Source organism: Syngnathoides biaculeatus, chromosome 10 (genome assembly GCF_019802595.1).
Source record: "Syngnathoides biaculeatus isolate LvHL_M chromosome 10, ASM1980259v1, whole genome shotgun sequence".
Lineage (NCBI taxonomy): Eukaryota > Metazoa > Chordata > Actinopteri > Syngnathiformes > Syngnathidae > Syngnathoides > Syngnathoides biaculeatus.
The window spans coordinates 14,444,761-14,462,703 of NC_084649.1; the positions used below are offsets into that span (position 1 = coordinate 14,444,761).

Here is a 17,943-nt window from a genome sequence, read left to right on the forward strand (position 1 = left end):
AAAAAAATTGAAGTTTTTTTTTTTTTTTTTTTTTAAATCTTTATCAGAGGGGTGACAAAAAATAAACAGCTAAAATAATGTGGTTGCACAAATGTATACAGCCTCACATAAAAGTTATGTGGCTGTGTTCAGAATCAACGAATCAAATTCAAACGTACCTCAAATTAGAGTCAGTGAACACCCATCATTTAATGTGCCTCTGATGAACATCAAATATATTTCAGATGATCAAGTGGGCTTTAGTTGTGGTCCGATGAACCATTGGACAGTTTGATAAGCACAACACTGTTCATGAGAAACAAGCAAGCAACTACCAAAAAAGAAACCTTGTACATACAGCGAAGCATGCCGGTGGCAGCGTCATGCTTTCAGACTGTTTTTCTTCAGGTGTCACTGAGGCGTTAGTCAGAAGGAACAATGAACCCTTAGCACAAAACATTCAGGCTTCCAGAAGCTAGCTGCTAGAACATGTAGCCACAAATGGTGCTAGTTGTGTGCTAACACAAGATGAGCTTGATTGTGTTTTTTTTTTTCCTGAACACAGCCACATCCCATTTATAGGGATGAGTGTGTAGTTCTGTGCAACCACATTATTTCAGCTATTCTATTTTTAAATCCATTTATGAAACATCTCAGTCAGGGACGGCGTCAATGCGAGCGCAAAGGTTATCCGTATCGATACGTGCCTTGCGACTGACTAACTTGACAAAAAGAGACGCATGACTCAATTGGTAAATAAATAGACAACTGTGTAAGGGTAAACCATTTTATGAAGAAGCTAAAAAAAACAAAATAAAAACTAACTGGAAACGCCTGTACATCCAGTCAAGTCTAAGCAGAACCACAACAAAAAGATGAGTAAAGGAAGATGTCAGTTTCTCTTTTGTATGACAACACAGTCCTTCTTTTCTCCTAATCTCCAAAATCTAGTGACTTGGTTCATGGTAAATGCAACTTTGCAATTTTGTGCAAAGCTCTGCTCACTCGCATGACTGAGGAGGCTTTTTCTATCCTTGAGTTTCCTTCGCTCTCCTCTTCACGCTTGCTTCAACATTGTGCTCTTGATGGTCACTCCACCGGCGTCTTGTTACAGCTTTAGGTTATGATCCATACTTGAGTGCACTGTCCACCAAACTCCGATACCAGAGGCACTCACTATCTCTGCAGCTAAAATTGATTTTTGGAGCCGTTATATTTAGGCACGATGTTATGTAACGCCGCTAAGAATTTGCAAGAAGGGGGAGGAGAAGAAGGAGAAGAAGTCAGAAAACGGCATGGCAAGAAAAGATGTGACAACAAAGGAGTACGTGGAACTGATGAGGCAGGTTAAAATGATTAAAATGCTTCGTTCAGCGAGGCAATTAGCACTCAGCTAATGTCATTTATCTGCTGCAGACAGGACATGGCTGGGCAAGAGGTTAGCGCATCCTGCAGGTGGTCTTACCAATGAACTGTCCTGACAGATGGAGGTCTCACTTCAAGGACACAACATTAATTCATTTCCTAGATGAAATGATAAGATTATCATCAATAAATGCTACAAAAATGTCCCAATGGGAGCAATTGTATCACAGTGAACAGGAGATATCTTGTGATGAAAATGTGCTTTCTCCACCCCAAGACAATTTTGACTGAACAGAATGAGATTGTCTCTTTTGTACATATGAATAGAACACTGGAGAAAGTCATCCCCAGGGAAATTGTCACGGCATGAGGAATACATGACTTAATTTACACAAAGTTATTGAAACAGGAATATTTGACTGGGCAAGATTTTGTTAATCAAGAGCTTGCCTCAAAACACTACCCACACCTATAAACATTTCTTCTTTTAAGACGAACCTAATTCATAACCACAAATGAAATTTCAATGAGTGTATTTTGTTTTAATTTGAAATATAGAATTTTGGTTAGATTCTCATTTTTAAAGCAAAGCAAAGCAAATTTATTTGTTTAGTGCATTTCATACACGAGGTAACTCAACATGCTTCACATGATTAAAGGCATTTGAAAACAAAGAGATAAAACATTTGAAATGGCATGAAAACAATACAAATGACATAAAATATTAAAAAAAGACAAAGACAATTAAAACCCTATAAAGTGCAAATAATATGATCAAAAAGTGGATATATTCTAAAAATCTTGAGAAAAAGCCTGGATTTAAAAATATCCACACTTGGGGCTGACCTCACCTCTGTTGGCAACTTCTTCCATTTGTGTGCAGCATAATAGCTAAATGCACTATACACTGAAGTAGTAGTAGACAACACGGTAGAGAAATATTTCGCATGTCTGCCTCACAATTCTGAGGTATCTGATTTAAAATCTCAGCTACGGCCCCCCTGTGTAGGTTACTTGTTATCCTTTAGTTTTCAGTGGTATTGTCCAGGTACTCCAATATGTACACTACTATAATGTACAGTATAGTCAAGAGTCAGCATTGATAGACTATCCATCAATTTCTACAGCACTTGTTGACATTAGCATCACGAGAGAGCTTGAGCCCATCCCGTCTGACTTTGTGCATGACCCTGGACTGGCTGCTGGTGAATTGCAGGGCTCATGTAGACATTTGTCACTGACAATTTAGACTTTTGAATGAATCCAATGCATTTTGGGGGGATGTGGACGGAAGCCAGAGTACTTGCAGGAAAGCCATTCATGTATAGCATGTAAACGCCACACAGGAGGGACACGTGTCCAACTCGGAGCCGCTGGCTTGTGAAGCAGAAATGCAAATCGCTACCAAACTGTGCGGCCCATTTTTTTTTCCTCATTGTTTGAAAAACTAAGCCCATCGTAGCCAAGCGTAGTATCTTTTGAAGCAAGCAAAAGGGATGACAATAAGCAGCATGTACAAAAGCCCCATCTCTACCAGGCTTTGAGGGGGAAAAAAAGCAACTATAATTTCGGTAAAAGGTAGCATGATTATCTAGAGACAGCACTCAGACGAACAGTATACCTGTAACAGGCTGAATTTTACAAAGTGGCACCTTGATGAAGCATTATTTCGACTCCCATCAGTTTCCATCTCAAGAAACTGTCAAAAGTAAAAAAATAATAGACTTGAATAGACTGAAACACAATTTGTCATAAACAGTTGGTTGCTCATTCTCCAAAGTGTTCCTACTGAATGTGTGCACGCTTTCCTCGCTCCCTGCTCAATTTCAGCCAGCTCACCATGCTGCGCTCACCTGATTTATCGCTCTGTCTCCTCTATATATTGCCTCATCGGGTGTCTGTTTTTTTACAACCGTCCACCTGTTTTTGTCCCACTGTGCTCAGATCTCGTTCACCTTTTCATTTGCACGTGCTGGCACTCCGCAGGGAGCCGCGCTGTTTACTAAACAGGTGATAAAGTGCCGTTAATTTCACGTCGTAAACACAGGGGATCGGTGGGCTTTTTGGGTTTTGTTTTCATGTTTTGTTATCAAAAAGCATGACTGTTCGTTAGGAAGCTATAGTTGTTGTCATTTACATAAGGTTGCTTTAAATTAAAACACACACAGACGAAGGTCATTTTGGAAATAAAAATCAAGTAGTCTCAAAGTTGGAGTTTCAGAGAAGATAGCAACGCAAACACCTGGTGTAAACAGGACATGAATATGCATCAAGAATTACACTAGTTAAAATTTCCATCCAAACATAACTTTTTTTTTTTTGCTGTGCTTGTTCGGGTCAAATATGAGCCCAAGCTGAAACTAGTGAGTTTGGATCAAATTGTGAAGTACACCATGGATTGAGTCTCAGTCAATCACAGGAAGTAGCAATAATTACGTACACCCACATTCAGATCCATGGACAATGGACCTTTCCGACTTGTCAATCACTCGTACAATAATAGCCAATCAGAGGGCCGCATTGTCTTAACCCCTGGCTTGACACGCCCTTCTCGCCGTATTGTCCCACAAGCAAAGCTGGTTGTTAGTAACGTCCGCTTGGAAAAGTTAATGTTACGAAGAAAATGGTCCTCAGATATCCTGCTAGGTTACAAGGGGCCCGCTTGATTCATTTTCCAAAGCCTAAAACACAGTTGAGGAAGTGTCCACAATGGATCAATGCTTGCGGAAGGGCGCACGTACAACTAAATGTGTACAATATCAACAAACACAAGGCTGTATGTTCGAAGATAAGTGAGGGAAAAGTATCTTCTCTGAGTTTGATTTAATTATCATCAGTGCAGTACATTGCAGGAGAAACACTTTCACTTTATTAGTGTTTCACTGACCTGCTGAATGAAGTGTGGAATGTTTTTTGCCGAAGAGTTGGATTAGTGATACTACATGCGTGATGTCACGCAAGAGAAGTGTTTATTGCCTATTTGTATCAGACTTTTAAGACTAAGCACTGTGTTTGATTACTAGCCAAGTATAATGAATAAACCAACTCACTTATAAAGACGACAATGATATTACTTGTGATCTTTCCAAGTAAAAAGTACTTACCCTGCTTTACATATGATTCCACTATTTTATCCTATTGGATTTCAATATGAAGTTTGTGAGGCATCAAACATTTTTGCATCGATCGCCAACATTTCACTGTAACTGGCATTGCTTCCTGCTCCGTCCACAATCTTAATTCCGTGTACATATCCTTGCGTGAAATACTTGAGCACTCTCTGTAGAACTCTCTTGGACAAGTCTGACGCATTTAGCAAAAAACTTACCCCAATATTATCTGGAATACCTGCAGTTCAAACTTTTTATGTTCAGTCGCCATTTTGGAAGCTTGTGGGACATGGCTCTGGAGGCGCAGCTTAAGATCGCCATCGGAAAGGTCCATTGAGTCTTCAATCAGTCATTGGAATGTGGGAGGAGCATGTGAGAGAACATGTAAACTCTATCCAGACAGAGCTGACCTAAGATTTGAACCCAGATTTTCTGACCGTGAGGCAGATGTAACAATCATGTTTACCACTGTGATGTCTCGAATACTTGTAAAGAAGCTTTTATAATGTGTAGGTATAAAAATAAATAATCCTGTATATACAAATATGAATAATCTCATGCTGTTGTGCAGTGGCTCTGTAAATTACTTGATATCTTACACTGCAAGTTTTAATGTCTCAAGTTTGGAGATCGACACAATTTTTGGATATTCCTTCATTTCAATGTCATTGAAAAAAACACTTTTATACTTATTTTCAAATGTGTTTTCAGGCTCCAAATAAATGACACTCCCAAAATGTTCTTATCCAAATGTACTCTTGTGTAAATAGGCCCTAATCTGAATAATTAAAAGTTTAGCCAATTAGATGAAATGTTCTCAGATTGGTTTTGCCAGTGAAGTAAAAGCTAAATTGAATCCACTGCAGCCAAGAGGCTTTATGAGGACTTTTTTTTTTTTTTTTTTAAACGACAACAGAGCAGCCCTTACATAAATCTTGCACACCAGTGATGCCCTATAATCGGCTCAGCAGGAGTCTGGCCATCCACTCAGCAATGTCACGCGTGAAAGGTAGCAAAGGCGCACAAGTGGACACATCATATCGCTGTGCTCATTGCCGGGAGAGTAAAAACGACAGCCGGCCTCGACGGTGCTGCAGCGTCTGGCTGAAAACTGGCTGCTGGTGGAATATTTCCCCCCCATAAGCAGCATCAAAGCGTCTCTATAAATACATGCACATGTTGTAAACTCTCAGTGACCCACATACAATACAAATACATTGGCAGAGAGCTAATGTCAATACTTTCTAATCATTTTGGAGTAAGGAAAAACTCCAAAATTATCTTGGTCATAACAAAATAATAAATTGCACCACAGTAAAGATGGGCTGTTTTGATATTTGAAACCTCAGGATATTGAATCACTTTGATTTACTTAAAAGTTCATTTAGTGGTGCAGAGGTAGCTTGTTAATAACCACGTCGAGACTAGCAAGGTGACCAATTAAAAATAAAACAATGAACGGAAGATTGTGGTACCCAACAATCTTGGTGTTGTTTCAGGCTAAGAGTAGGTTCCATTCATCCATCCATTTTCTCAGCTGCTTATCCTAACAAGGGTCACGGGAGTGCTGGAGCCTATCCCAGCTATCTTCAAGCAGGAGGCGAGGTACACCGTGAATTGGCTTCCAGCCAATCGCAGGGCACATACAAACAAACAAATCATTCATACTCATATTCACGGCAATGGGCAATTTTTTCTTTTTTTTTCATTACTTATATAGAATGCTTTTTTATGACTTCACGATAACAGTTCATAAAAAGGAACACAGTATATAAGTGGAAAATACATTAAAGGGGGGGGGGTTGCAATTTGAATACAACACTTTTTGTCATACTTGAACTGTCAATATGACCTGGCAGAAGCACATACGTAATTAATATACCGTATTTTATGAAAAAAAGTCATCCCTGTGGCTCTAATTTGGGTTGCCAGAAACCACAGCGCCCAGGGAAAAACAACTACTCATAGACAGAAAGTGTAACTGATGAGGCGTCACTCATTTCTCGTCCACTCAGAGGAACACACGTAGCTTGCACAACCATCCGGCCTCATTGTGGCCACACTCCCACGGGTTGTCGTTCCTTGGACGTGGTTGTTTCTTGGAAATCAAATTATAAGAAAAAACGGTCATCTGTATGACTGTCAGGTCAAACTTTTTTGGGGGGCGGTGATTGTTCTGCCAAACACTCACCAAGCGTATGCCTGAACAATTTAATAGGATCGACCATTCATCCATCCATCCTCAATACCACTGATTTTGTTCACTGTCACGGGATTTTGGAGCCTATCCCAGCTGACATTTAAACTCTGAACTGGTTGGCATTCAGTTGCAGGCCACATGTAGGCACAGCCAACCATTTGCGCTAGCATTCACACCATCACAGAGTATGAATTGAACCGATGCTGCCTGCACCAAAGTCAGGCGAATGTATCACTACGTCATCAGTGACTAATAAGGTATAGTAATTTTTTTACCCCCTGAATAAAAATGGCAAGTTTAGATTGACACTGTTTCATAGCTATTCCTATATATCTAATATTGTATAGATTCTAATGTTGTAATTTTTGGTTACCTTATTTAGTTAAAATCCAAAGGCATGATTTTTAGTATGTTTTTATTTAAAAAAAAAAAAAAAAGGTAGCCGGAATGGACCCATCTGTTTTTTCACCAAACAACATAATTTAGACATATATGGCTTTTTGTAACACCCGCCATGAAATTCCTCTCAAGGGATTTATTTTGGAGAAGAAGCAGGAAATAACGTTAGTAGCAGACGGCCACTCAAGTAGTCTCGTATGTTTCTACTAGTTTTACCTGCTGGAAGGTAACTCTTTGTTCCTTCTTGTTAGCCAAAATGCCGGCTCATTGCATTGCTGGTTATTGCTCGAACACTTGGGAGGATGGATTCACTCTTCACACTTTTCCAAAAGACCCGGTTCGTAGTGAAAAAATGGATTGCACAGTTGCAATGGACAAGAGCTTCGTGGGTTCCAAAATGGCAGGGAGGTGTGCATATAGCTACTAAAAAAAAAAAATTGTTTGGGGGGGATGACGTAATCCTTCTTTCAGCAAGCGACGACAACGCTCGCGACCGGGCCGGGATGGCTCATCGCGGCGCTGGGCTGTGGCGTTTTGTCGCTCATGGCTGTCAAACATACTGTCGGGGAGTCTGTTGTAAGTTAGAAGTGATCCACATATTATCTAAATATGGCTCGAAACGATAGGGTAATATTACCCCGGTCACTTCACTCGATTGTGAGATGTTCTCTTCTTCAAAAAAGAGGTTCGTCTCAGAAGGGGCGTCAGAAAAATGCGAAAATCTCTGTTGTTCGTCTCCTATAGCAGGTGGCATAGAGTCTTCTCAATGGTGAATGTCCCAGTGTGACGTCTGCTGATGACGTAGCAGGCAATATGGCTGCCACTGGGATGTCGAGTGAGACTTCCCCAACTTTGCGCATGAATGACACGCTCTCTGCTCATATTTATTTTTTCGTATAGACATTGAAGTGAATAATATATGTAATTTTCATAACAATATCTATTTTACAATGTATATAGGGATGTTAGTGGCACTTTAAGGTGAGGGACAAAACATAACAAGCAGTAGGATGCAGTGCACTTTGACACCACCGCAAACTCAATCCATCCATTTCCTATTCATCCTCGTTAAAGTTCCAGGTAATTGGATCTTATGCCAGCTGATTGGATGATTGGCGGAGTGTATCCCGGATTGGTTGTCAGTCAATCACGGAGCATATAATGACAAACGTTTAAACACACGCATTCACACCAAATGACAATTATGTTTTCTATGGACCTAACGGGCACATTTTTGAAATGTGTGAGAAAAAACACACAGGCATTGGAAGAACATGAACACTCCACATAGTTATGCTCCAACAGAAAATCGAGCACAGATCTCCTGACTGTGAGGCGGACATGCTATCCACTAGTCCATAGAGCTCCCCACTACGATTTACAACCATTCAAAAACAATAGAATTGGGATTATGATCGTTATGTGTAGAATGTCATCAACTCTGCTATTGTTCAGTGAGTGTGTGCAAAAATGACGAAAGCCAAAAGGCTTGGAGGGAAAATAAATGAAAGAGCAATTGTAAAAAAAAAAAAAAAAAAAAAAAAAAGCAATGAATGTGAAGTTGAACAGAGGTTCCGTGAGGTCAATATTTGTGCCGTGGCAGCTCCCAAAAGCAAAACCTGAACGGTCAGTGGTCTAGTGGTCTGTGATTGCGTGACACTTGCTATGCATGCGGTAATTGGGACCTTGAGCATACGCGTCATCCTAATGAGATGAGATGCTACTTAGTTTGCAGCAGCCTCAGTTGGGCTGAAAATCCACCACGCTGGTGTCACCATGCGCACACGGGCCAATTTCACTCGCTTTACCCACACGCGTGACACACTGGTAGCACGTATGTGACATCGATCACATTCGAAATTAAAATGCGCATATTAGGAGTCCTGTAGAGGAGCGGTGTCGTGTCAAGGTCCAATATTGTCCTGGGAGATTAATGCCATTTAAAAGCAATTTGTGCACAACGATGTAGTGGCACACATAAATTGGGGGAGTGAAGCATTTGGCCCCTGAAATGAGAATCACATTAAGCGTGGCCCATCCATGTGACTGCACGGAGCCCATCAACAACAAGCACCACCACCAACGTGCACCCCTGCAGGATAATGAAATTCACATTACAAAGTACGTGTTTGCTTTAAGTGCTGTTCTTTTTCCAACGGAATATGTAACGCACACACCGTCACGCACGCATTCAACTGGAGGACAGCAATTAACATCAGGCAAAGTCAAGATGTTTCTTTCCCCCCCCCCGTTATTTTATGATCTCTGTCACCGTCTGGTGTCATTTTAAAGATACTCTAAAATATTTGTGAAAATAAAATACTAATATCGTTGTCATCCTTTCTTTCTTTCTTTTTTTTTAAAAATGGTATTATACTAAGAAGTCAACTCACCAGTGCGAAGTGTGGGAACTCCGTTTACATCCTACTGCAGGGGTCCGTCTCTGCTACTGGACCGGGTTCCACTCTAGCGCTCCCCAGGACAGCCGGCTGACAGCCCCAAAACGTGACTGGAATATTTCACCTCCCTTTTGTCATAAATATTACATAGGGAGGAGGTGCAGGTTTGAAGGGGATGTTGGGGAGGGGAGAACTTCCACTGCAGCCTCGACGTTTAAATTCCAGGCTCTGCACTCCACTTATCCACTGCACCACAGCACACCTCCCACCGCATCCCACACATGGACCGGCCGAACGCATCTGCTCCAAGCAGTCTCTCCGATACGTTGATCTGCAGGAGGATGGAGGGAGGGAGAGAGGGAAGAAGGGAGGGAGGGAGGATGGAATGTGTTTGTTTGAAAGGGGAGGAGTCAGGGATGCGGGAGTGCAGGGATGAGGGACAAGCGTGTGCTCGCAAGACGTGGGGAGACGCGGGGATGCTTTTCGCAAAGACGACCTGAGATTCCTCAAGGGTGAACACTCTCAATTCAAGGAGATTTCCCAATCTTCATCCACCCCCCATACAGTCACACACGGAGGGTAAAAAAAAGCGTGGAAGCAGAACGTTGGCATGGAAGAGGATGCCGACCAGCTCAAAGTGTAGCAATGACAACATTTTTTAGAGGGCTGAGGGATCCCACAGCGGAAGCGATGAGAGCACATTTTTCTGCTTTGAGCTGCCACTTTGTCACAATGAGCTACGAGCAAGGTCACACTCTATTTAAACGGTGACCTTGGTCACGCCATAAATACAAGGCCCCTGCGCCCCGCTGGTCATATGCACACACTTGTTATAGGAGCGACGGGAGACGTGGAGGGGAGGGAGAAGCCAGATAAGAGGACGGGGATGGGGTTAAATGGAAGGTGGGAACACCTGCATCTTGGTGGGATCCATTCAGAGCTGATGTCAGCAGCAGCAGTTCAATGCTGTACACCTCCTGAGGAGAAAAGCCTGCTGGAATTGGTCTTTTATATCATCGGGGAATAATAAACACAGCATGATTATCTTACAGTTATTAAATATTCTTGCGCATGTGCAAAATTTCATGTGAATGACAGGAGGGCTCAACGCTCACACATCTTGTAACGCTCGTAATTATGACTGTATGAAAAGACGTTTGATACTATTAACCAGCTTTAATGTGTCAAAATGTTACAACACACATTACTTTTAATAATTAAGTTATGACTGCTCGAAGCTTGGTTTCCCTCAGACGTTCATTATGACTGTAAAACCATGTAAATGATGAATTGGCTCCTCATAATACTGTATTACATATATATATATATATTTTAAATCTGAAGTCATGGATAAGAGTTTCTTCTGCTACTACGACAAAAGGTTTGTGGAAAAAAAAGCATTTCCTTACAAAAAATATGCTTGCTATATCTCAAGGTTATTGTTCATTTCACATTAAAACTTAAACTTTTGGTTGTATAGTATACTATTCTGTTAATATACCATGGCTGTCAAGTGGAAACATCGTATGTCCATGTATGGTTCATTTATTTATGTATTTTCCACAAATTGGATGAGAGGTGGCTATGGAGTTTTTGACCAACTTATTCAACAGAATACTAGCGAGCGAAAAGATGCCTGAAGAATGAAGGAAAAGTGTTCTAGTTCCCATTTTCAAGAACAAAAACGATGTTCAGAGCTGTGGGAATTATAGAGGAATAAAGTTGACGAGCCACACAATGAAGTTCTGGGAAAGAGCAGTGGAGGCTAGACTCAGGACAGAAGTGAGTATCTGCGAGCAACAGTATGGTTTTAATGCAGAGAAAGAGTACCACAGATGCAGTACTTGCCTTGAGGATGCTCGTGGAAAAGTACAGAGAAGGACAGAAGGAGTTACATTGTGTCTTTGTAGACCTAGAGAAAGCCCATGACAGAGTACCAAGAGAGGAACTGTGGTACTGCATGCGCAAGTCTGGTGCGGTGGAGAAATATGTTGGAATAGTACAGGACATGGATGAGGGCAGGAGAACAGTGGTGAGGTGTGCCGTTGGTGTGTCAAAAGAATTTAAGGTGGAGGTGGGACTGCATCAGGGATCCGCGCTGAGCCCCTTCCTGTTTGCGCTAGTAATTAATAGGCTGACAGATGAGGTTAGACTAGAATGCCCCCTTGGACTTTGCCCTTCATCCTAGCAGAGACTCTTCTGTCACATAGAACACCAGACACCTTCCGTGAACTGTTCCACCCCGCTTGGACCCGTTTCTTCACTTCTTTACCACACTCTCCATTGCTCTGTATTGTTGACACCAAGTATTTGAAGTCATCCATCCTCGCTATCTCTTCTCCCTGTTGCTTCACTCTTCCCCCTGCGCCCCTCTCATTCACACACATGTATTCTGTTTTACTTTGGCTAATCTTCATTTCTCTCCTGTCCAGTGCGTGCCTCCATCTTTCTAATTGTTCCAGCAGAAATGAAGATGCTGAGGTTCTTGCTTGGAGTGAGCAGGTTGGATAGGATGAGAAATGAGCTCATTAGAGGAACAGCCAAAGTTGGATGTTTTGGAGACAAGGTTAGAGAGAGCAGACTTCGATGGTTTGGACATGTTCAGAGGCGACATTGTGGGTATATTTGTAGAAGGGTGCTGAGGATGGAGTTTCCAGGCAAACGAGTGAGAGAAAGAGCAAAGAAAAGTTTGATGGATGTTGTGAGGGAGGACATGAGGACAGTGGGTGTTGGAGAGGAGGATGCACAAGATAGGCTGAGAAGGAAAAAGATGACACGCTGTGGCCACCACATAACGGGACAAGCCGAAAGGAAACGAAGAAGAGGATGATACTGATGATCAGTTTTGACATGGTCCAAGTTATTAACAACTAGAAAGTGTTGAAAATACTGTAGATGAGAGACAGCAGCTCTATCAATGCTGTTGGACTCTTCAACTTCCCGAGATGAGCCACATAACTATATCTGCCTGACTCCTTGCAGCATTATGTCACATCAATGTGAAAATGGTTGGGTTAGATACATTTGAGTAGCCCTTTTTTTTTTTTTTTTTTTTTTTTTTAAATTGATAGCTCTAATGTGTCATTGCAGAAAGAAGCCTGTCAGTCAGTTTGTGTGTTAAGAAATTTCTACCTACGGGGATGGGGGGAGTGTGACTTAAAACCTAAATCCAGCCCACAGGGAGAGTTAGAAAAGATTTTAATCATCAGTTTGAGATCAGTTCTGATGAGTCAAATCAAGATGAGCATATAGTTCAATTAAGAGCAGTCAACATTACACTCGATTCGAGAGAGTTAGGCTTAGAAGATCGGCTGAAGTGATCCAAAACTCTGTAATCCACAAATACCAGGTCAAGAAATTAACAGATTCCATCCATCCATTTTTTGCACCACTTTTCCTCACTAGAGTTGTGTGTATGCACGCAAAACATGCAAAAAAAATACAAAACTTGACCCAAGAAGGCTGAGCTTAAGCTAGGATTTATACTCCGAAATTCAGAAATGCGACCCAGATTTGCTAACCACGTGCCAACCGTTAAAAATTGTGTTGGTTTTTTTTTCCAATGGGTGTGAGGAAAAGGAGCACACGCATTCATACATATCCATATTTGATTCTAAATATGGTTCCTTGCTGGTTGAGAAGGTCAAATGACACTCTTAACTCTCATGTTTGGCCCATGTATGTTGAAACAAACTGAGAGACCTCTCATGTGCTCAGCTAAAAGGTGTTCGGACTGCGCGGTCACACCTCAACCAGGTTTTCTCCGGAGCCCACCTTTCCCCTTTCACACCACATTTACCCAACAGGAACCCCCTGTGAGCCAGCAAGTACAAGGTTATTTATCTTTTTTTGTTGTTGTTATCAGAGAAACACACAGATGTGATCTGTTTCCATTCGGAATTTCTTGTGAAAACAGTCACAAACCTGGCCAGCAATTAGGAGCATGTGCCAAACACCCACATGCCGTATGCTTGTGCCACTCAGCCGCAGAGAAATATTCAAACATGCACACGTGTGCGCACATAGAACTGCACACGTTGAGCATAAACCAAATGATAACACAAGTGCAATGGCAAGAAGACGTAGAGCGTTTGGTCAAAATCGACAGTATTTTTGTTGCGTCTACATTTTGAAGCTCGATCATGACGTTACTGCACAGAGATCCATTTCTACTACCACTGTGGGTTGCAGCCCTGAAGGCTGGTGAGAGGGAGGATGGGTTGGGGGGGTTCTCGTGAAATTAGAAGCAGAAGACTGCTACCGAAGGCCAACCAATTCATGTTGAGGTCATAATAGCAAGTGAAAGGCTCCGCTGATATAGTTGTAGCTGTTGCATAAAAAAGAGAAATGGATTGAACACTATTATACTGGTTCAAAACCCATATCATTGAAATCCCTAGGTAGTGTCCAAATGTGGCTCCTCGTGAGTGGGAGCAGAATATGGATGGCAAAAAAGCAAGGGAGTGCATTGAAGCAATCACATGACATCATTGAAAATGTATATTTTTAATTATTTATATTTTTACAATATTTAAGCTGTGAGTAGAAATCTCAGTACCAAATCAATATCCACAGATATAACCCTCACCCAGACACGGGGACTCAGGGAGAATAACGTCAACTCTGAATATGACATATGAACGCTAGCTATGATAAGGAATTCAACTCATGTCACATCAAGCAGCAGTTTGGTAGAAAGTGAACAATTCTTCAATAAAAACCTTAATGCCACTCTAGGCTGAAGTTCACTGTCAAACTAAAAAGGAATAATTACACATTTTGTATTTAAATCAACTGTATGCTTTGCCCCAGGAAAAGCAACTTCGATTGATGCTAATGAACAATGCAAAATGCCATAGGTGGGCTAATGAATATCATCAGTTTTATGGTGTTATAACCACAGGACAACCCTGGAACAACACATTTAGACAATCAAACAATATTCATAGGCATTATGCAAAAAAATGTATAAAGATACATATTTAGATGCAGCCATATTTCACATTTCACATTTCCTCCATCTTGAAACAACAAGATATCCTCTGCACGGAGCTTTAGAAGCAAGAAGCAAGAAGCAGCCTAACATTTGATTTAAACTGGATTTTAAAGTCTTGTATGTTTCCTTTCTCTGCAAAAAAAAAAACCCAAAACATCTTCCTTTATAGTTCCTTGATGTCAAGAATGATTAAGCAAAAAAAAAAAAAAAAAAAAGCATCTACGCTGTGATCCGTCGAGACCAAAAGGTCATCTATCTCTCCTGACGTAAAGATTAACTGTGCGAAGTTATTTACATTTTGCGTTAGTAACGGTAAATAGAGAGCACTGAAGCCTGATGACATTTTGCTCCTTGTGGTGTGTGCTTGCATGTCTGTGGTCACATTTTTAAATCAATCTAGAAGTGAAGCACTCAACAAAGTAATAACGAACGCGGGCGGCCTTGTGGTTTTAGCCCCACGGCTTTGGTATGGATCGTACGCTCTTGCGTCTGTGGTAGCATCAGAGAGTCCCGCAGAGCCTCTGGTCAACCTGGACCCCAGTCAAGCCCTTGGGCTCAGCCAGCCTTCAAGCCCACAGCACGCTCAAAGCTGAGATTAGATCACACCGTAGTGCCGACGCATTGTGTGTACCGTATACAATGATGGCGTCACAGCAAACGTTTGGATTTTTCCAGCATCAATCAACCATCGCCAAACTACTGTGCTTGCTACACCAGCACAATCAAATAGGAACCAATTGGAAGACTGTATTCCAAATTCAGTTTCAGGAATTTAGTATTAGCACAACAGAAGCATCACTTCAACATGACGGCGGCAACTTGTATGTGATAATTCTATAAAATTCCACATTTTATTCCGTTTTGAAAGGCACCTTGTTGGGCAGCTAAGGGTCTTAGACAAGACACATAGGGCTCATCTCGTAGTCTCTTAATTGCACCATTCATAGGTCCTCACTCCTCAAAACACTGAAAGCAACCAGATGTTATTCTCAGGATGACGGATTAAGGAGTGTCTGAATTGTCTTAAACTTGCATCAAGGAGCTTTCACACCACAGACGAGCTTGAACCAAAGGACTATTGATGTGTCATCTGTGGAAGTCTGATACCTACCTACGATATGAGAATGGGCCTGCACCAGATGGATTGTCAATGGAGCAGTACTTCAAATTAAATCTGTTTCCCAAAAAAATTGAATTTTAATATGCTTATTTTGCTACATCTCTACTCTATTTTGGGCAGTATTTGATATAAAAATGACTTCTTTGCTTGCAGTGTTCGCCTAGCAACAAGGATGTCTGAGACTTGATTACGGCTTCATGTTGGTTCATACTTGTAATTTTGTATGATATACTATTAAACCAGTGGCTCCAAAAAACCCAAAGCTTTCTGTTGATATCACACATGATATGGTTTTGCCTGACTTGTGTGCGGCAGCAGCCGAACAGCGTCGATAATTACTTGTCGTTATTGGACTTTTCTCATGAAGATTTCGCTGTTCCCTCTCAGTAAAAGCAATGTTTGTTTTCTTTAAGCATTAACGTAATACAATCACAATCATTCCAACTGGCAAGTGACCTTTATTTATTTTCGGGTGTTTGAATCACACCCGTAAATGTATCTTTTTCGCATGGTCCCTGCTCTAGCTAGGCTGGCTCCAGCTCGAAACACGGCCGTGCAATTACCGATCGATTTTGTGCTGGAGGGTCCCATCTAGTTGTGCCTTGAGCTATGAGTTTAATTCGTTACGTGACCAAACTTGTAAGCAGACTTTCCTTAGGCAAAGGCTTGATCAAAGTGCTTGATCAAAATACACAACATGCACTGCTTTTTGTTTTATTGTATGTTTAGTTTGAGAGTAAACCTCAACTGGGTGTGGCATTAAAGTTCAAGTGTCATCCCTATAAACCTTCTAAAATAGATATTGTAATGAAAAATACATCTAACCATATTCACTTCAATGTCTACACGAAAAAATAAATATGAGCGGAGAGCGCGTCATCCATGCGCAAAGTTGCGGAAGTCTCATTCGACATCCAAGTTGTCGCCATATTCGCTGCATCTCCTGTCAGTGACGTCACACCGGACATTCGCCATTGAAAGCACCCTGTGGCCCCTACTATGGGACACACCCCTTTAGACACAGAAGCTCTTTTCGGAGAAGAGAACATCTCACAACCGAGTGAAGTTACCGTTGCAATATTACCCTATTGTTTTGAGCCATATTTAGATGATTTGCGATCACAGCCGAACCGACTCCCTGTCCGATCCACTTCCGCGGCGGAGATGAGCCATCACGGCCTGGCGCCGCGACGAGCCCCCCCTGGCGACCCGGCCGCCGGCCTTGTCGGCTGGGGTGGCTCATTTTCGGCACCAAGGTGGCTTATCATGGCGCCGAGCCGGGCTGCTTTACGGCGTTGTTCATAGCCGCCGCCGTCTGGGGCGTTGTTCATAGCCGCCGCCGTCAGCGATGAACAACACCGCCGAGCCGGGCTACTTTACGGTGTTGTTGTCGTACGCGGCTGAGTGCAGCATTGCCGGCAGCGCTGTTCACAGCCGCGGCCATCCGCGAGCCTGACGTGGTAGCCTTCGCCGGCGAGCCGACGTGGCAGCCGTCCGACGTACACGTTTCACATCCCTGTCATGTGTACATGAATCTTTTGTTATATTATGAGAGACAGATTATGTGGTCCGCCCCAAACTGTTATTAGTTTAGTAGCTGTATACAGACCTACCTGTCGTTCGGGACCCACGAAGCCCTCGTCCTTTGCACCTGAGCAATCCATTTTTCACGACGACTCGACTCTTTTGGAAAAGTATGAAGAGCGAAGAGAAAGACCTGGTAATTTATGAAGGGTAAATCCATCCTCCCGAGTGTTTGAGCAATATCCAGTAATGCAACAAGCCGGCATTTTGGCCAACATGAAGGAACAACGAGGTACCTTCCCGGAGGCAAAAATAATAGAAACAAACAGGTCCGCTGGAGGGTGCTGCTGCCCCGTACGTCACTTCCTGCTGCTTCTCGAAAACAAATCCCTCGAGAGGATTTTCATGGCGGGAGTTGCAAAAAACCATACATGTGAAAATCATGTTTTGTTGTGAAAAAACGGAGGGGTCCAAACTAGCTGCTGTTTTTTCGTTTATAACATACTAAAAATGATCAATTTCATGAAACTTGACCTTTAAACATCCTTTCTAAATACTTGTTCAGTATCTGCCAAACTGCTGCTTGTTGTGAAGTCCACTGCCCCCATCTAGCGGTTGTATTTCAAATGTTTGCTCGCAAGTCAAAGGAAAAAAAAATGTCAGAACGACGGCTTGAATCTTGAAAAATTTTGGAGTATCTCAAAAGCACCGCTATACCGTAATCGAGAGTGAACTAGGATATGTTTCGGTGCTGATTTATAACGAGCTTGGTTTACGCACGCCCTTGACAACGGCACGCTTTAGACGCAACCTTATAGCCGACCTTATTACGATCACTGCTACGAAAGACC

The 17,943-nt window shown here is 42.1% G+C and overlaps 1 protein-coding gene across 1 annotated transcript in view; it reads right to left on the reverse strand.

The window, feature by feature from the left end:
• The window catches only part of LOC133507116 (G-protein coupled receptor 22), a 31,166-nt gene extending 21,405 nt beyond the window's left edge, over window positions 1-9,761 (reverse strand). Inside the window, 1 exon segment of the mRNA XM_061831829.1 lies at window positions 9,447-9,761. The gene's annotated coding sequence lies outside the window, so the exon portion shown is untranslated.
• Window positions 9,762-17,943: the final 8,182 nt, after the last annotated feature.